This window comes from Procambarus clarkii, chromosome 29 (assembly GCF_040958095.1).
Source record: "Procambarus clarkii isolate CNS0578487 chromosome 29, FALCON_Pclarkii_2.0, whole genome shotgun sequence".
Classification (NCBI taxonomy): Eukaryota; Metazoa; Arthropoda; class Malacostraca; order Decapoda; family Cambaridae; genus Procambarus; species Procambarus clarkii.
Genome location: NC_091178.1, coordinates 15,602,520 through 15,619,162, shown reverse-complemented (window position 1 = coordinate 15,619,162; position 16,643 = coordinate 15,602,520). Strand labels below are relative to the sequence as shown.

Here is a 16,643-nt window from a genome sequence, read left to right as displayed (position 1 = left end):
ATTCAGACGCATTAAACTACACAGGTAAGACAAATTTTGTTGGTTTGTCCCCTATGAACAGCTGCCCCGAAGGACTGTTTGAAACTGGGTCTTTGTCTTCTTTATTAAACATGGTTTCCGGTCAATCCGTAACAAAGTGATAAATTCCTTTAACTTGTCACTTTCTTGCACACACAAATCGCTTTAACGTGATGTATTAATGGGAAAATCAATAGGAGCCACGAGGAGGATTCGAACCTATGCTGTGGGTACTGCTGATTTTCCTTTTCCACTTTTTTGTTTGACGAAGCCTTCAGCCAAGACTGCGCGAGTGTCTTATTCCTGTCCAAAATTTAAGGAAACAAAATTATTCTCACCAAAGACCGAGGTTTGAGATTACCTTAAGACCCCATTTGTATCTTAAATATTACTGTGTCCGAGTAATAATAGTGCTCAGAGGTGGGCAGTACCATATATATGACTTATTTCCATCTTGGTCCTCCAAGATTACATCTTATTAATCCCAGCTTTCATCATTCATTTGTTATAGGGAAATAGACACGAAGAAAATACCCATGTAATTGCACTCACAGAAACAAAACTGTCTGGAATCCTAAGAAATGCAATGTTCTATCTGGACTATCACGTAGGAAGGGGAGAAGATGGAGTGGCTTTGTAGGATCAGTAAACTTAGGAGATTTAAAATGAATGGCAACTCAAAGCCGTGAAGGACTCGGGGACTAAATGGAAAGGATTAAAACCTAAGCCGAGAGGTTCCATAACAATAACAGCAGTGACATACCACCATCCTCAATGTGCCAGGATACCCATACAGGATGTAAGGTAATTATCTGGAGAAAGCACTAAGCCATTATGACTACAACACTTGGAAGTGATACGAGGATAAAGATTTAGGATAGGATGGAGAAAAGGAATGGTGCCCAACCACTTGGACGGTCGGGATAGAACGCCAACCTGCAGGCCGTCGCTCTACCGTCCAACCCAAGTGGTAGGATTACCACTTGGTAGTCCACTGCCATACAGGAGAGAGAGAGAAACTAAATTTGCGTGCGTGAGAAACTCAACAGGAAGCGTCTAAACTGAGAGTATCAAACCAAACATCACCAGAAATGGCCGCTAGCTTTGAAATACAACAATTCCCTGGAGACAGAAGATCTGTCGGAAACCCGGAAGACAACCAGTGTAGAGTCACTGCAAAAAGGAAGACAAGAAACACTGAACTATAAGCACTGACACACTGTGTGTCAATGGCGTGACAAAAGACACATCACCTTGCATGATGTGTCGCACTCGCACATCATCATGCAAGATGATGTAAACACGCAAGAGGTTAGAACATTTGTAGAGAGTGGCATTTATAACACCAGCATGGCTTCAGGGATGGCAAGTCCGCCCTCAACTTGATCGACCTTTACAACTGGCGACGGAGATGATACGAGACATTCTCGAGAAGGACGAGGAGTAAGGTTGACATAAATGAAGTATATAAATGAATAAAAGCGAAAATAAATGATGTAAATACATCAAGATAAAATAGAATTCGAAACTATGGGCATCAATTTGAAACGTTTAAGATCAGGAAAGATCTGGGTAAATACTGGCTTGGAAACAGCATTCTTGATTTATGGAACGAATAATCGGGTAACATAATATACTTCGGATTTCAAATGCAGATATGATCGAGCCCAATAGGTTTTATTTCGAGAAACTGAATCTAAAAACAACAACAGCCCAAGAGGCTCAGGAGCCTGTACACCAATTGATTGCCAGTCGAGAGCCGGAACCAAAGAGCCGTAGCTCGACCCTTGCAAGCGCAACTAGGCAAGTAGAACTAGGTGGGTACACAGTAACGATGCGAGCGACGCGGGAAACTCTCCAGTTTGAGACCTGGTCAGAGACAGGTACAATACGTGACCTTTATCGTCAACATGTTCATGTTTGGTCCTCTTGGCATTACGGGTCTGTGTCAGTCACCTCTCTGACCCAGTAACCAGTTCCGAGGGGGGAGGGGGGAAGGGGAAGGGGGAGAGGAAAGAGAAAGGAATGACGATGGAGAATGGGATGGATCTAGCCAGGTCCGGGAGGAGTAGGGAAGGGAAGGGTGTGCTGGAGGCACGGGGAGAAGGAGACATTAAGATAAAACCATATGTGTCAATCGTTCAACATATTCTATAGTTGCTCTACACACACACACCTTCATATATTATTAATATATATATATATATGTTATATATATATTATATATATATATATATATATTATATATATAAAGCGGGTATTCAGATTGTGTTAAAAGTGTAATATCTAAAATTCTAATCATAGTGTTTTTTTTAATGATGTTGATCAATAGAAAACACACTATAAAAATGAACTATAGCAAAGACACAAAAGATGCAAGAGACGTTTCGTCACTTTCACTCTTCCCTCAACAAAGAACAAATCAGAACAACAATGACATTGCCGTTACCTGATATTTCTCCGTTTTCTAACTCTCTGGTACTTACTTATTTTGTTTAATAGAATACTGACGCTGGAGATGTATCTTACATGTACGAGGCCACGCAAGAACATTTGACAAGAATTTGTTCTTACTTTTCAGTTGACATATTTTATTGCCGTTGCCATAATTATCGCAATGAAAATCAAATTACTGCCATGGTTATGTATTCACCCCCATCGTGGCCTAAATAATCTAGATTGCCACTCCTACCACAAGGCGGAATAAATATGGAATAGTTTAACAACGGCAACATCTCTTTTGATTCGACAAGGTTGCTAAAGTGATCTCTGAACGAATGTTGGGCTTCAGAAGTTAGCTGAAAGATCATCACATGCGCGTACTCATCTATTTGTACACGACTGATTCTTCCTCTAAGAATCTTGTACGTCTTTATCATATCTACATACTCCTCTTTTCTAGCGACGTAAGATCGAACTCTCTCAGATTTCTCTCATACAACATCCTACGTAAGTCAGGACAGTCTCGTTGCAAATCTTTACACCTTTTAGAGAGTTTCTTTGTGTGTTCTATGGGGGATGGGCCTTCCACGACGAGGCTTCATAAAGTTGGAGTGGTCTCACGTAGGTGGAATACAGTGAACTGAAGGCCTTTTTATTTAGGTACCTGAATACTGATCTGTCTATATATGTGTATTTTGTTTTTAAAACACCTACACTAATCCTTAATAAGACGCTGGCTGACATATTCTTAATACAAAAAAATGCAATAGAAATCTGCTTATAATATTCATGCTTGCACACAAGCTCCCGTATACACACTACACTTCTGGGACCAGCTGATGGCAACCCTCTGCACGACTTTCTCAAGACTGTAGGTGCCTAAGGGGCTGCGTTTTTACGGTGAAGCCGCACACTCCACTGGTCTCAGGAATGTGGTGCGCAGTATTCTCAAGCGTTTCATGTCAGACTGTCAAATACTATTCTTACGTCTCAACCTTGCGTGAACGAGGCTACAATCCTTCCCATGTCACATCCACTATTGGATGTGTCTTCCGCCAGCCCATGAACCAAAGTGATCAGAAATATGACCGTAAGACTTTAAACTTCACTCTCACATTACTGAAAAATGAGCACCATGGAGAGATACGAACGGTACGTAAGATTACCATTGCTATTAACGAGGCGGGAAGATGAGCTGTTTGAAAAGTAGAGAACCAGGATGGACACTAAGGGAGAGACATGGTAACGGGGCACACTGCAGGAGAAGGGAGAAGAGGAGTGGTGACGAAGAGGCAGATATATGCAGCTCAACAGCGAAACAAAGGGCCGTCGGGTTCACAATGTATAATTCTGATACCGACTAATTAAAATTTCCCTGTTAGTAATCGACTAATAACGGCCCACAAGACCGTTCTCGAAGCTATGACTCGAAACTTGTTTTACCTACTTTCAGCTTTACTGTAAAAACACTAAATCATTGTAACCAAAAGGACCTCGCCGAGACCAAACTATTCATAAACCCTCAATATATAATAATTTTTATTTTATAAAAAGTGTTTAATAGTATCCCGCGCGATACACCTTGTCAGCGGTTGTCTGGTGTAAAGGTCACATGTTGACACAAGGTCTACGTCAGGATACAAGTGTCACCAGTGTGCAGGTAGCTAGTGGCAGGCAACACAAGTGTGCAGGCAACCCATGAGCGAGTGTAGACGAGGAAGTGCAGTCAAGCACCACACTCGGACGCCTGACAGCCCATTCAAGTACGCTTTCAGTTGCCAAGAATTGTACGCCAATACAATTCTTGGCATACATCTCTTAATATAAACATCTGTACGCATCCAAGTGCTTCTCGTTCAAGTGTCCACCAACCACAGCCACAGGTGCCTGCCGCAACACACATGCGCATCTCCTCCCAGAGTGAAAATGTCCCAGAGCGAACTATAGTCCTGCTAACAATTATCGGCATTTACGGCAAATGTTTTTTGCTGACGGACTAGTCAGAGCGTTTAGCCAGCACGTGCCTAAAACAAATGGCTAAATACTCGTTAATCCCTTGTTTATAAATGACAAACAATATGCACACACCTCGCTTGATTACGTCTGAAGTTTCATCGAACAGTGCTTCGCTCACTTCTAAAGTTCGAAACGCACTATTTAAATGTTCCAAAAACACGTACTGTAAATACAAATAATTGTCAATAAAACCAAAACACTTAATCCAGAGCAGATTTAGCTAGACTGAAAAAATTTAATAAATTTATAAAGATTAATATATAAATATATAAAATATATTATATATAATTATATATGCGGAAAATTCACAGAGAAATGGAAAAGAAAGAAGAACGTTTCGGCCGATCAAGGCCGTTGTCAACATCAGTTGACAACTGGTGTTGACAACAGCGACGCTGTGGGGTCCCTTCGAGGGGCGGGCGGGCCCGGCCCCTGCCGCCCGTCCTCGCCCGTGACCTACTCAGAGAGTCTGGGTCTCATCGTGACCTTGACCCCCCTCAAGAAGGTTCAGAACATTGGCACGACGTTTCCACACCCGACAGATGATATCTGCGAGACCTCCGAGGCACTGAAGGTGTTCATCAACGCTCACAGACACTACAAGAATACTGCGAACTGTCATAATACTGTTTAAAAAGAGGTTTAAACTATGGAGGAGAAAGCAGTCTGTTGACAAATGCTGTATCTAAAACAATACGCATCTATTTACGCATTTTTAAGCACTAAAATAGTCTTTTTGAAAAGTAACAAGTCTCAAAAACTATGATAGCAATCCACTTTTTCCAACATGGGGATTTTTTTTTTTATTTTAAAATGAATAAAAGAATGTTTGAAAATCCATTTAAGTAATTAGGTACTTGCATGCAAGGAAGTGGACGCCACAATGCTGACGGAGATGTCTAGCAAGTCCATCTATCTGAGGTGTCAGTTTGGTTTACAACAGACACGTGCGTCGAATTACACAACAGAAGACGGACATATATTTTTTTTAGTTTAAGATAGTGAAAAGGATAGAAAACATTACCTCAAATCTTTGCTTCAAGACGTTTAATGTTGCACAAAGAAAAGGTTAAACTTGAACCTTGCTAGTCCACCTTCCGTATCAATATCGAAATGTCTTCTCCAGAGGAGCTGAGGGAGGCTGGTTCCACCCCATGGGACACCAAGGTGTTCTCCCAGTATTATGCACCAGCAGCTTTCAACTTTTAATACAACTACACTATAACATATCAGCCGTAATGGCGGAGGATGGAGGAGGGAAGAGAGGGAGGGAGCCATGTGGGGAGGAGGGAAAGGGGGGGGGGGGTGGAGGATGCCCGGATGTTTATAAATATATATCATATCAAAGTCAGTCTGTATGTTTGTTTGTCAAAAGTTGCAGGTCAGAAACTTAGTCGTAGCTCTACCCAATTTGACAGAAATAAAGGTCTGGGGTCCGGGATGAACATAGGCTGGTCAGAGTCACCACAACTCAAGAGAGACCAGCGTGCCAGGGTCACATTTAGACCCCCACCTCGATTTTGCAACATTATTTACTGATGCCGGGAAAATTAACAAAATATTTCTGATAATCTTATTTCAGTCGTAGCCCGGTAAAACACGTTAGTTAATAACAACCGCCATTCCCCCCTACACCAACAGAAGGCTGAAAACACACCTTCACGTAGCTACAAATCCGATGAGTGACTATTTAAAAAAGAAATCCTTAAAAAAAGAAATCCTTTTAACTTTAGCCGTACTACCATAAACACACAACCTCAATATTGCTTCCTCTCCTCCTGATCACCGCATAATAACGGTTGGCTCTACCAACTTCCCAAAATCCACAAAGCATTGGGTTAACTATTTAATTTTAAAACTAAAATATTTAACAAAATTTCTAAGAGAGAGACAAAGAAAGGTACAGAGGTAATGAGATTATATTATATATATTATATATATATATATTATATATATATATATTATATATATATATATTATATATATATATGAGTGAGAGAGTAAGATTGAGAGAGAAGGAAGGGGAGGGACAGACATTATCAGAGACAGATAGACAGTAAGTAGATGGCTGAATAAATAATGGATATAGATAGATGGATAGACAGACTGGTAGGTGGATATATGGATAAAGATATGTGGATAGATAGATGGATATAAGGAAGGGAACTATGGAGAGGAAAGCACCAAGCCATTACGACTATATAACACTTGGAAGGGATCAGGATAAGGATTTGGGACTAGGACGGGGGAAAGGAATGGTGTCCAACCACTTGGACGGTCGGAGATTGAACGCCGACCTGCATGAAGCGAGACCGTCGCTCTACCGTCCAACCCAAGAGCTTGGTATGGATAGAGGGAGATATAGATGTAGAGATAGATGAATGGATAGATAGATGGACAGATAAATAGGTAGATAAATGAACGAATGGGAGAGAGAGAGAGAGAGAGAGAGAGACAGACCAGATCAACGGACCATTCAAGCTTTATCACGTGTCAATAAATCCCTAAGTATGACCCCGATAAGTCTCCTAACCAGCGCTACCAGGAAAGTACCCACGTGGTGTACACAGTACCCCAGTGGTGTACACAGTACCCCAGTGGTGTACACAGTACCCCAGTGGTGTACACAGTACCCCAGTGGTGTACACAGTACCCCAGTGGTGTACACAGTACCCCAGTGGTGTACACAGTACCCCAGTGGTGTACACAGTACCCCAGTGGTGTACACAGTACTGATACCACTCCACCAGCGACTGCATAGTGTATCACCACTGTGTACGCCAATGAGGTAAGCCCTGGTAACGCTGGGTCGAAATCTAACCATAAGGATCATAAGAGTTCTTAGTATTGTAGTGACTTGGGAACCATTCAAGCTCACACATATATGTATATATGTGCGGTCGTCACCCATCAACAAACTACCACAACCGTCGTCGCCGCCACACGGGACTATTTCCACAACTGGCCCCAACACACCCGCCAGGTTGTGTGGCAGGTAAAGTGACGACCAGCGCCACTCTTCTGAACACTATTGTTATGAAGAAGCAAAGTGATCCCACTAGATCTCTGGAAGCGTGACGTTAGGACTGCACACTCATGCACTTTCTTGGCACGCTGGACGCACTCTGTACCTGCTAATGTGTTTATTATCTAATCAAGTCCGTGGAGAGGGCAAAGGAGGAGGAAAAGGGAGTTAAAGAAAGAGGAGAGGGATAAGAGAGTAAAGGAAGAGGAGAGGGATAAGGAGAGTGAAGGAAGGAGTGGGGGTAGGGAGGAGAGTTGTCTTGCAGTGCACGGACCGGTGCAGTCACCCACAGTGCGCGCGTGTGTGTGTGTGTGTGTGTGTGTGGTCTGTCGCTTTCTCCGTTTGTCTTCCCTTGGAACGCAGAGGAGACTCACAGGTGCAGTTGACGGTGGGCCGGATTACCGTTACTTGAAGTACAGAAAACAGTTCACTCGTCTCATCTGGATCAGGAGCGTCACTCGTCAGCGCGGGAAAGTAAACACTGTCCGTTGTCTTAATTACTAAACTAACACTGTGTATCACGGACGCAGTAATGAGCACCTCGGTGTTCCAACACAAAGCTCCGAACACGCAGTATACTGTTCATATCAAAGTAAAATACTGTAGGAACATCTAGAGAGAGGTCATTGCACTTGTTTCACAGGAGGTCGTGCAGCTACGTGGCTCCCTGCGTCAGGAGACAGCCACCACAGGAGTCGTCTAAGTATGTAACAGGAGTGGCATTCCCCCGTGTGGAAGCCCACAGCGTTACAAGTCACATCACTCGGTGGAGTCTTAAGGCAGATACTTTTCACAAGATGGTGTGTGGGGACGTTGGTGTCCAAGGTACTGGGGGGTGCCACCGAGCCTGGTGCAAGATACAACTCTACTTGGTGTGGAGGGCGGCTCAGGGGCCTCGTCTCCAGCAAAGGTAGAAGCAGCAGCGACAGGTAACATGCAGCACTTGACCTACCTGGTGGTGTGTTGCGAGCAGAGTGTCGGCCAGGCAACATGGGGTCGCCATTATAATGTTGGGCCGGCGTTACTTTCACTCTCGCTCACTACCGTGGTACCCGTCTCGGGTAGGTGAGGTGCCTCGCCCCTCACCCACCCTCCACCTCCTCAGTGCCCCTCACTCACAAGCTGCTGGTTGTCCTCCCGTGACAGGTAAATCAAACTGCCGCGAGAGGCGGTGATTGGCGGCTGCCACAACAGTTTATCGAGGATCTAGTTGTACAATTGGCTTCGTTCCTTGCTCACAATTGCGGGATCACGGGTTCGATTCCCGAGATAGAAATGGATTGGGAACGTTTCCTTTCACCTAATGCCTCTATGCACGTAGCAGTAAATCGGTACCCCAGGAGTTAGGCAATTGTTGTGGGTTGCAGTCAGTGAGGGTCAGTAGTTCGACCTTGGAGGAGACCTCATTATATTATATACCAGCCCATCCTCCTGTTTCGGTAGTACTTATAGTAACGATGAGGACCATAGTACATATACCGACCTACAACGAAATTAGAAAGTAGAAATCGGCACTATTGAGTTGGACAAACCGGAAAAATATTTTCTACTTATGTTGCAAAGACAAATTAAACTATATAGACAAATTAATATATATCAACAGAGGGTTTGCCGGCTGATTGGCATCACTTTTGACCTTTGTAGATGAGGGAGGAGTGTTTACAAAGGTGCGATATGAACAGATGACGTCAGTAAAGCACTTCGAGAAATGTTGAACGTCATCAGTTTTGCTTCATATGCAAATTATTTTTCATTCATAGATATGGGGTTTGGTGTCAGGAGTAACGAGTATTGGTGTATGGGAACGGGCTGTTAAACACGACTCACAACTGATTACCTTCCAACTTCTCTTGAACAGTGTTGTGCTTTCTTCCTGAGTTAGAATGTCAAGTCTCTAAATGCTTCACCCACGTCAGCCCGTCCTTATCAACAAAGGCTAGAAGTTCGTTTATCCAGCCGCCAAACTCCATGTTTACGCAGCCCGTCCTCTAAACAAAGACCCAAAAGACCATTCCATACACCCGCCAACCCCCTGTTTGTGAATGAAAAACGGTTTACACACACGACTCGCAACTGATGACGTTCGAACACTTCCGGAACAATTGCTTCACTGAAGAATTTTGTTCCAACCACAACGCTGTAAATGCTTCACCCACGTACTACAAATACAAATAATCGCCAACAGAACCTAAACACCTAACCTAACCTATGCCTATATATGCACAATATGCTAATATATAATAATATTAATTTATTTTTGAGAAAATTCCCGTTTTGAATGAACAGCATGTTAAAATTTACGAATGCGTCTGTGTGGTCGACCGCTGGGTGTAATGGACTTGAGTCGAGGTACGGGTTGGTAAATGCTTCACCCACGTACTACATATACGAACAATCGCCAACAGAACCTTAACACCTGACCTAATTTAACCTACGCCTAACTATACATTGAATTTTAATGAATAATAATATTAATTTACATATGAGAACAAGCCTAATTTTAACACAAACAGTATGCAAAAATGTATGAATATTCACGTTTTCTATGCATTGGCTAAGTTAGGTGGGCTGATTGGGCTCGTACGCTCCTGGGGCCAGATTCACGAAAGCACTTACGAACGTGTACATCTTTCCTCAATCTTTGGCGGCTTTGATTGCATTTATTAAACAGTTTACAAGCATGAAAACTTGCCAATCAACTGTTGTTATTGTTATAAACAGCCTCCTGGTGCTTCGGAGCTCATTAACTGTTTAATAATTGGAAACGAAGCCGCCAAAGATTGAGAAAAGATGTACAGGTTCGTAAGTGCTTGCGTAACTGCTTCGTGAATCTGGCCCCTGGTTAGATTAGCACTTTGTATTATGGACGTTGTGGAAAAGCAAGAGAACGAGCTGCACACAGATACCTTACCTTGAGGTGCTTCCGGGCTTAGCGTCCCCGCGGCCCGGTCGTCGACCAGGCCTCCTAAGATGGGTTAGAGACGTCAGTAACAGTTCTTTCCATTTGTTTTTTTTTTGGTCATTACAATTTACTGCTCCTGGCTGGGGGGTACTAACTTCTTCCATCACCTTTCGTATTACCTGAAACAAGTTTGTCCACAGAGTCACCACCACACTGCCAGGTACACAGTTGATCACATCTTCCTTATGCAGGCGATGAGTCACAATAACGTGGCTGAAGTATGTTGACCAGACCACACACTAGAAGGTGAAGGGACGACGACGTTTCGGTCCGTCCTGGACCATTCTCAAGTCGATTCCACAATCGACTTGAAAATGGTCCAGGACGGACCGAAACGTCGTCGTCCCTTCAACTTCTAGTGTGTGGTCTGGTCAACATCTTCCTTATATCGTGGCACCATAGTTCCCCTTGTTTCTCCCCTGGGGTCACACCTGGGGCCACCACTACCGCCCTGGGGTCACCCCTGGGGCCACCACTGCCGCCCTGGGGTCACACCTGGGGCCACCACTGCCGCCCTGGGGTCACACCTGGGGTCACCACTACCATCACAGGGACAACGCCACAGGGTGGAAGAGGCCAGATGGACAGAGCTTCTGTCATCCATAGAGGGTTCTGCTGCTTACAACTCTGTTCCCTCATTGTTCCCCTTGAGCTATAACCTATAGCCGACGACATATAATACGGAGGTCTTCACCAAGTGTCACCCATCACAACTGCTCAACTAAAAAAAAAAAGAATGAAGACAAAATGAAGCCACTCAGTAAATATATAAGAAGGGAAAGGCATTTAACCTATGAGTCGTGGCCTTACCTACTAATGCGGCTTTATCTGACGTATTCTGAAGGTCCTTTTTTATGTCCTTTCTTTCTCACAAGTCCTCACTTCTATTCTGCAAGTGTAGTCAAGGTCAGCTTAGCTTTGTCGTACAGTGCCTGTAGTTGACTGTAGTGAGTCTTGTGTCCGCAGGGAGACAACAGAACCCTGGAAAGTAGTGTTGGAACACGACCTTACACACACACATCGCCAAAGCAGAACTTTCCACTTTCATACTGAAAACTGTTTTCTTGCACCTCTGTGTTTGTTTACTGTAAGACTACTGACTGGGAACGTAGCATGAAATCCAGCCGTAGGCCAGTTAAATGAGACAAAAGCTGCTCAAGAGGGTCCTAAGAATCTTGCTGTCTTAAGAGGTAACTTGGGAAATCTATAGAAATAAAACCACCGTGGCGTGGCTTGTGAGCAGTTAGTCAGGTTATGGGCAGCACAGGATGGGTGACCGCGCGGACAGCCTCTCCCTTAGCTACGGGGACCTTAGTAAAACATAACACACTTACGATATATCTTCAACATGGCAGAAAATACCCAAGATAAAAAAACGAATTTGAGCGTAAAACAATGATGAAAATGTGTGTTTATTGTCACCAGCGTTCAGGAGCCACCACGACGCATCTGTGAACCCATCACTTGTTTGCTTCTCCCTCACACTCACACCTACAACAAGGTCGAACTCCGGCCGACACTCACACCTACAACAAGGTCGAATTCCGTAAGAGACAATGTAGTCGTGAATGTGTGTGTGTGTGTGTGTGTGTGTGTGTGTGTGTGTGTGTGTGTGTGTGTGTGTGTATGTGTGTGTGTGTGTGTGTGTGTGTGTGTGTGTGTGTCTGTGTGTGTGTGTGTGTGTGTATGTGTGTGTATGTGTGTGTGTGTGTTCTCACCGATTGCTTCTTACTTAACCGAGTTTGTAGGGTCGAGTTTCACCTCTTGGGACCCGCCTTTCCAACAATCGTTCGTTGCTTAAAAATGACTCAAATCCCTGTGGCCCACCAACAGATCTCCCTCACATCTCTATCCACCACTTCCCTTCCTTTAACTCCTTCTTTCCCCCAGTTTACTCAACTGCTTCATGCATGCATTATGCCAACCATCACAGCCTAAGAGGTCATCGTCCAGTGAAAGTATTCCCACTACCCCCCCTCTTATCTATAATTTATTTTTTTTTGCATTTGTGCGAGGGCGGAGGAATTATAGGGAGTTAGTTGTGTTGAAGCATTTTCTAGGTAGAAGTCCCAGTATATTTGTCGCCCTGGGTGGTGGTTAACTACGGTGACCCCCAGGGCTTGGGGTCACTCCCACCAACAATCACCGAAGTGGGGTCATTCCCACCAACCATTCCCCCATGATTATCACTCCCATTAACCATCTCTCCCAGTACCCATCACCATGTATGGGGGAGTGTGCAGGGGTATATGGAGGGGGAGGAGGAGGAAGGGGTAGTGGGGTCACCATACACGTTCGTCTTTCTTAACTAGAATACCAGAAGAGGGAGAGAATGTGTGTTTAATGTAGGAAGTGCTTGGAGCTTGACTATTGTGGCTCGCAGTGTGCCAGGATGTAGACCACTCACACACAGACACACACACACACACACACACACACACACACACACACACACACACACACACACACACACACACACACACACACACACACACACACACGGTCTTGGAGGCCAAGACCGTCAGTAGTTTCAAAGCGTTATATGACAAAGAGTGTTGGGAAGACGGGACACCACGAGCGTAGCTCTCATCCTGTAACTACACTTAGGTAATTACACTTAGGCAAATACACACACACACACATACTAAAGTTCAACCCGAGTAAATGTAAGTTAATGAAACTAGGCAGAAACAGGTCAGACACAGGATACCGAATGGGAGATGAAGTCCTTCACGAAACGGACAGAGAGAAAGATCTAGGAGTTGATAGCACACCAAACCTGTCTCGTGAAGCCCACATAAAAGGAATAACAGCACCGGGTCGTTGTTTAGCCTCCCCCCCCCCCTACTCATTATTTATTGAGAGAGAGAGAGAGAGAGAGAGAGAGAGAGAGAGAGAGAGAGAGAGAGAGAGAGAGAGAGAGAGAGAGAGAGAGAGACAGACAGAGAGACAGACAGACAGAAACACACACTGACTGGAAGGAGTCACATTGTGTAGAATCATTTACTGTTAAAATGGCTCGAGCTACACTTTACATCACAACTCCGTGGAAAAATGACCTTTCTTCTATATTGATATTAGCGGCATGATACCATTGTGAACATGACAGGGAGAGAGAGTGAGAGCTGGCCGGGTGTTGGCTATCATCCACTCCTTATTCCTGGCCTTTCACTCGTAACCTCCACTAAGAACCTCTGGGTGAATGTTTGTGAATCAGAGCCGTAGTTTTTGTTGAGTGGCGAGGTGGTAGTGGTGTGGCGAGGGTGGCGGTGTGGCGGTGAGGTCGGTGTGGCGAGGGTGGCGGTGTGGCGAGGGTGGCGGTGTGGCGAGGGTGGTGGTGTGGTGGTGTGGCGAGGGTGGTGTGGCGAGGGTGGTGTGGCGAGGGTGGTGGTGTGGTGGTGTGGCGAGGGTGGTGTGGCGAGGGTGGTGTGGCGAGGGTGGTGTGGCGAGGGTGGTGTGGTGGTGAGGTCGGTGTGGCGAGGGTGGTGGTGTGGTGGTGTGGCGAGGTGTGGTGGTGAGGTGGTGTGGTGAGACAGAGTTGGGTGCTGGACAGCCTGGTTAACAGAGCATTAGTTCAGCTTAAATAGAAGAAGTATTTGTCCTGCAGATTATATAGATGATGTTGCAAGACAAGTGTAGGTGTGGAGCATGTGTGGAGCGCAGGTGTGGAGCGCAGGTGTGGAGCGTGTGTGCGGAGCATGTGGGTAGACCTGACTGCAAGTCCTCCTCCTTCTCCCTCCACACATCATGGCACCTCACCCACTATAAATAAAGGTAGTCCCTCGTAGTATACTGGTAAAACACTCATTTGGCATTTCGCGAGCCCTTTTTTCCTGGGTTCGTATCCTGGCCGTGGAGGATTTAGTGGGCATCAATCCTTAACTGTAGCCTCTGTTTACCCAACAGTAAAATGGGTACCTGGTTGTTAAACGATTTGGCGGGTCGTATTCCAGGGAATATTAAGATTAGGGACCTGCCCGAAGCGCTATACGTACTGGTGGCTGTACAGGAATGTAAGAATTTATTAATTATTTTAGCCTTTCTTAAGCTGCGCACCTTACCTTGAGGTTACCTTGAGGTGCTTCCGGGGCTTAGTGCCCCCGCGGCCCGGTCGTCGACCAGGCCTCCTGGTTGCTGGACTGATCAACCAGGCTGTTAGACGCGGCTGCTCGCAGCCTGACGTATGAGTCACAGCCTGGTTGATCAGGTATAACCTTTCTCATAGCAAACAGGTAACTATCATATTTGTTAATATTTTAATCCCTAGGCTCGTCCACCAGTATATCACCCAATGGTATAATGTTATATTATTTATTATAAGCAAGAAGGAAATATAAATACAGATGTTTGAAGAGAGGGTATGAAAGAGAGGGGCGAGGCGAAGCACCAGATTGAGAGAAAGGGTGGAGAGAGAGAAAAGGAGAGGAGAGAAGGTTAGAGAGTGAGGGGAGATTGGAAGAAAGGGGTGACAGAGAAAGAGAGATGAGAGATGGGGTGACTTGGCAGGCTGTTGTTGCTCTCAGAATGTTTTCTGGTGAATCATTGCCACTAAATTCTGAGTCATTTCTGAAAACTAAGTAGTCACCATGTTTTGTAGAGGGGTAAATTCATACTTTTTACTAAGCAGAACTGAATTTCAAAATGAAAGATTGAATTGAATTAGAAAAGACTGAATTTATCCCACTTCAAAACATGATGACAACCTAGTTTTCAGAAATGACTCAGAATTTAGTGACAATGATTCGCCAGAAAACATTCTGAGAGCAACAACAGTTTGCTAAGTTGTAACATTTTCCTGGAAGTAATTCTTTATACCGCTGCTAATCTGCCCCAAGCTTAGAACACTCCACTGCACGAATACATCAATATTTATTTCCTCTTGTGATAAGGAGGCGGAGGTGTTATGTGTGTGTGGCGACTTTTACTTTCATCTCTGGAGGAGAGAGTGGGGGGGGGGGGAGGAGAGGGGGGGGAGTGGGGGGTTGTGGGGTCGTCTGGGATGAGTGAGGTGCGGGGGTGGAGTGGGTCAGGGTGTGGGCGCAGGCTGGGATGAGTCGGAGTGGGGTGTGGGGGAGTATTCTAGTAATGGCGTGGAGTTTGCTACTTCACACACACACACACCCATACATAAACACACACCTGTAGATACTCGCCCACACACACCCACACACACCCACACCCACACACACACACACACACACACACACACACACACACACACACACACACACACACACACACAGACACACCCACACACCCACACACACCCACACACACACGCACACACACGCACACACACACACACACACCCACACCCACACACACACACACACACACACACACACACACACACACACACACACACACACACACCCACACACACACACACACACCCACACACACACACACACCCACACACACACACACACCCACACACACACACCCACACACACACACACCCACACTGACCCATCCACAAGTGAGGGGGGGGGGGAGGAGGTGTGAGGACAAATAACAAGTGGGACACAACATCACAAACGACAGTGAAACATCTACACGACCGAGACATAACAAAGTGTTGGAGCTGTAGAGAGCACACATCAGTGACTGCACGTCTATACCCAACTCCTGGAGAACATCAAATGCAGCGCTGATATTTGAGAAGTGGTCAGACAAGAACGGATATTATAGGCCAGTGAATATAGCATCAATACCTTTAAAGCTTCTCCACCGTATCAACCTACCCTGGCTTTGTGCCCCTGGAGAGGCCACTCCAGACCGTCAACCAGAGTCGGTCTGGAGTGACCGACTCTGGTTGGACCGACACCCATCACTCCTGAGACTGATGGATGCCTACTATTACTACTACCTTCAAAATACTTGAAGAAAGAAAATTCGCAGATGATAATAAAAGAATGGTCTGAGAAAGGGCAAGTCATAATCAACTTTTACATCAGGTGACCAAGATTATATAGCTGGTAAGGTATGGGGGGGGGGGGAGTGAGTGTAACGATCACTGACAATCAAGTTATTGTACAACATAGTTGTACAATCTGTTATTGTACAACTATGGTAACACTGTAATGAGTGCTTAACTGGTGGATAACATAACTGGTGGTACCGCGGGGGACACTAAAGCTCCGAAATCATCTCAAGATAACCTCAAGAAGAAGAAGATAA

At 45.1% G+C, this 16,643-nt stretch overlaps 1 protein-coding gene across 2 annotated transcripts in view; it reads right to left on the bottom strand.

Moving 5' to 3' along the window:
• LOC123765094 (uncharacterized) overlaps positions 1-8,620 on the bottom strand; it is a 36,348-nt gene extending 27,728 nt beyond the window's left edge. Inside the window, exon 1 of one of the 2 annotated variants that reach the window (XM_045753531.2) lies at positions 8,454-8,620. The gene's annotated coding sequence lies outside the window, so the exon portion shown is untranslated. The remainder of the gene's footprint in view (positions 1-8,453) is intronic. The other variant, XM_045753532.2, reaches the window with a different exon arrangement.
• Positions 8,621-16,643: the final 8,023 nt, after the last annotated feature.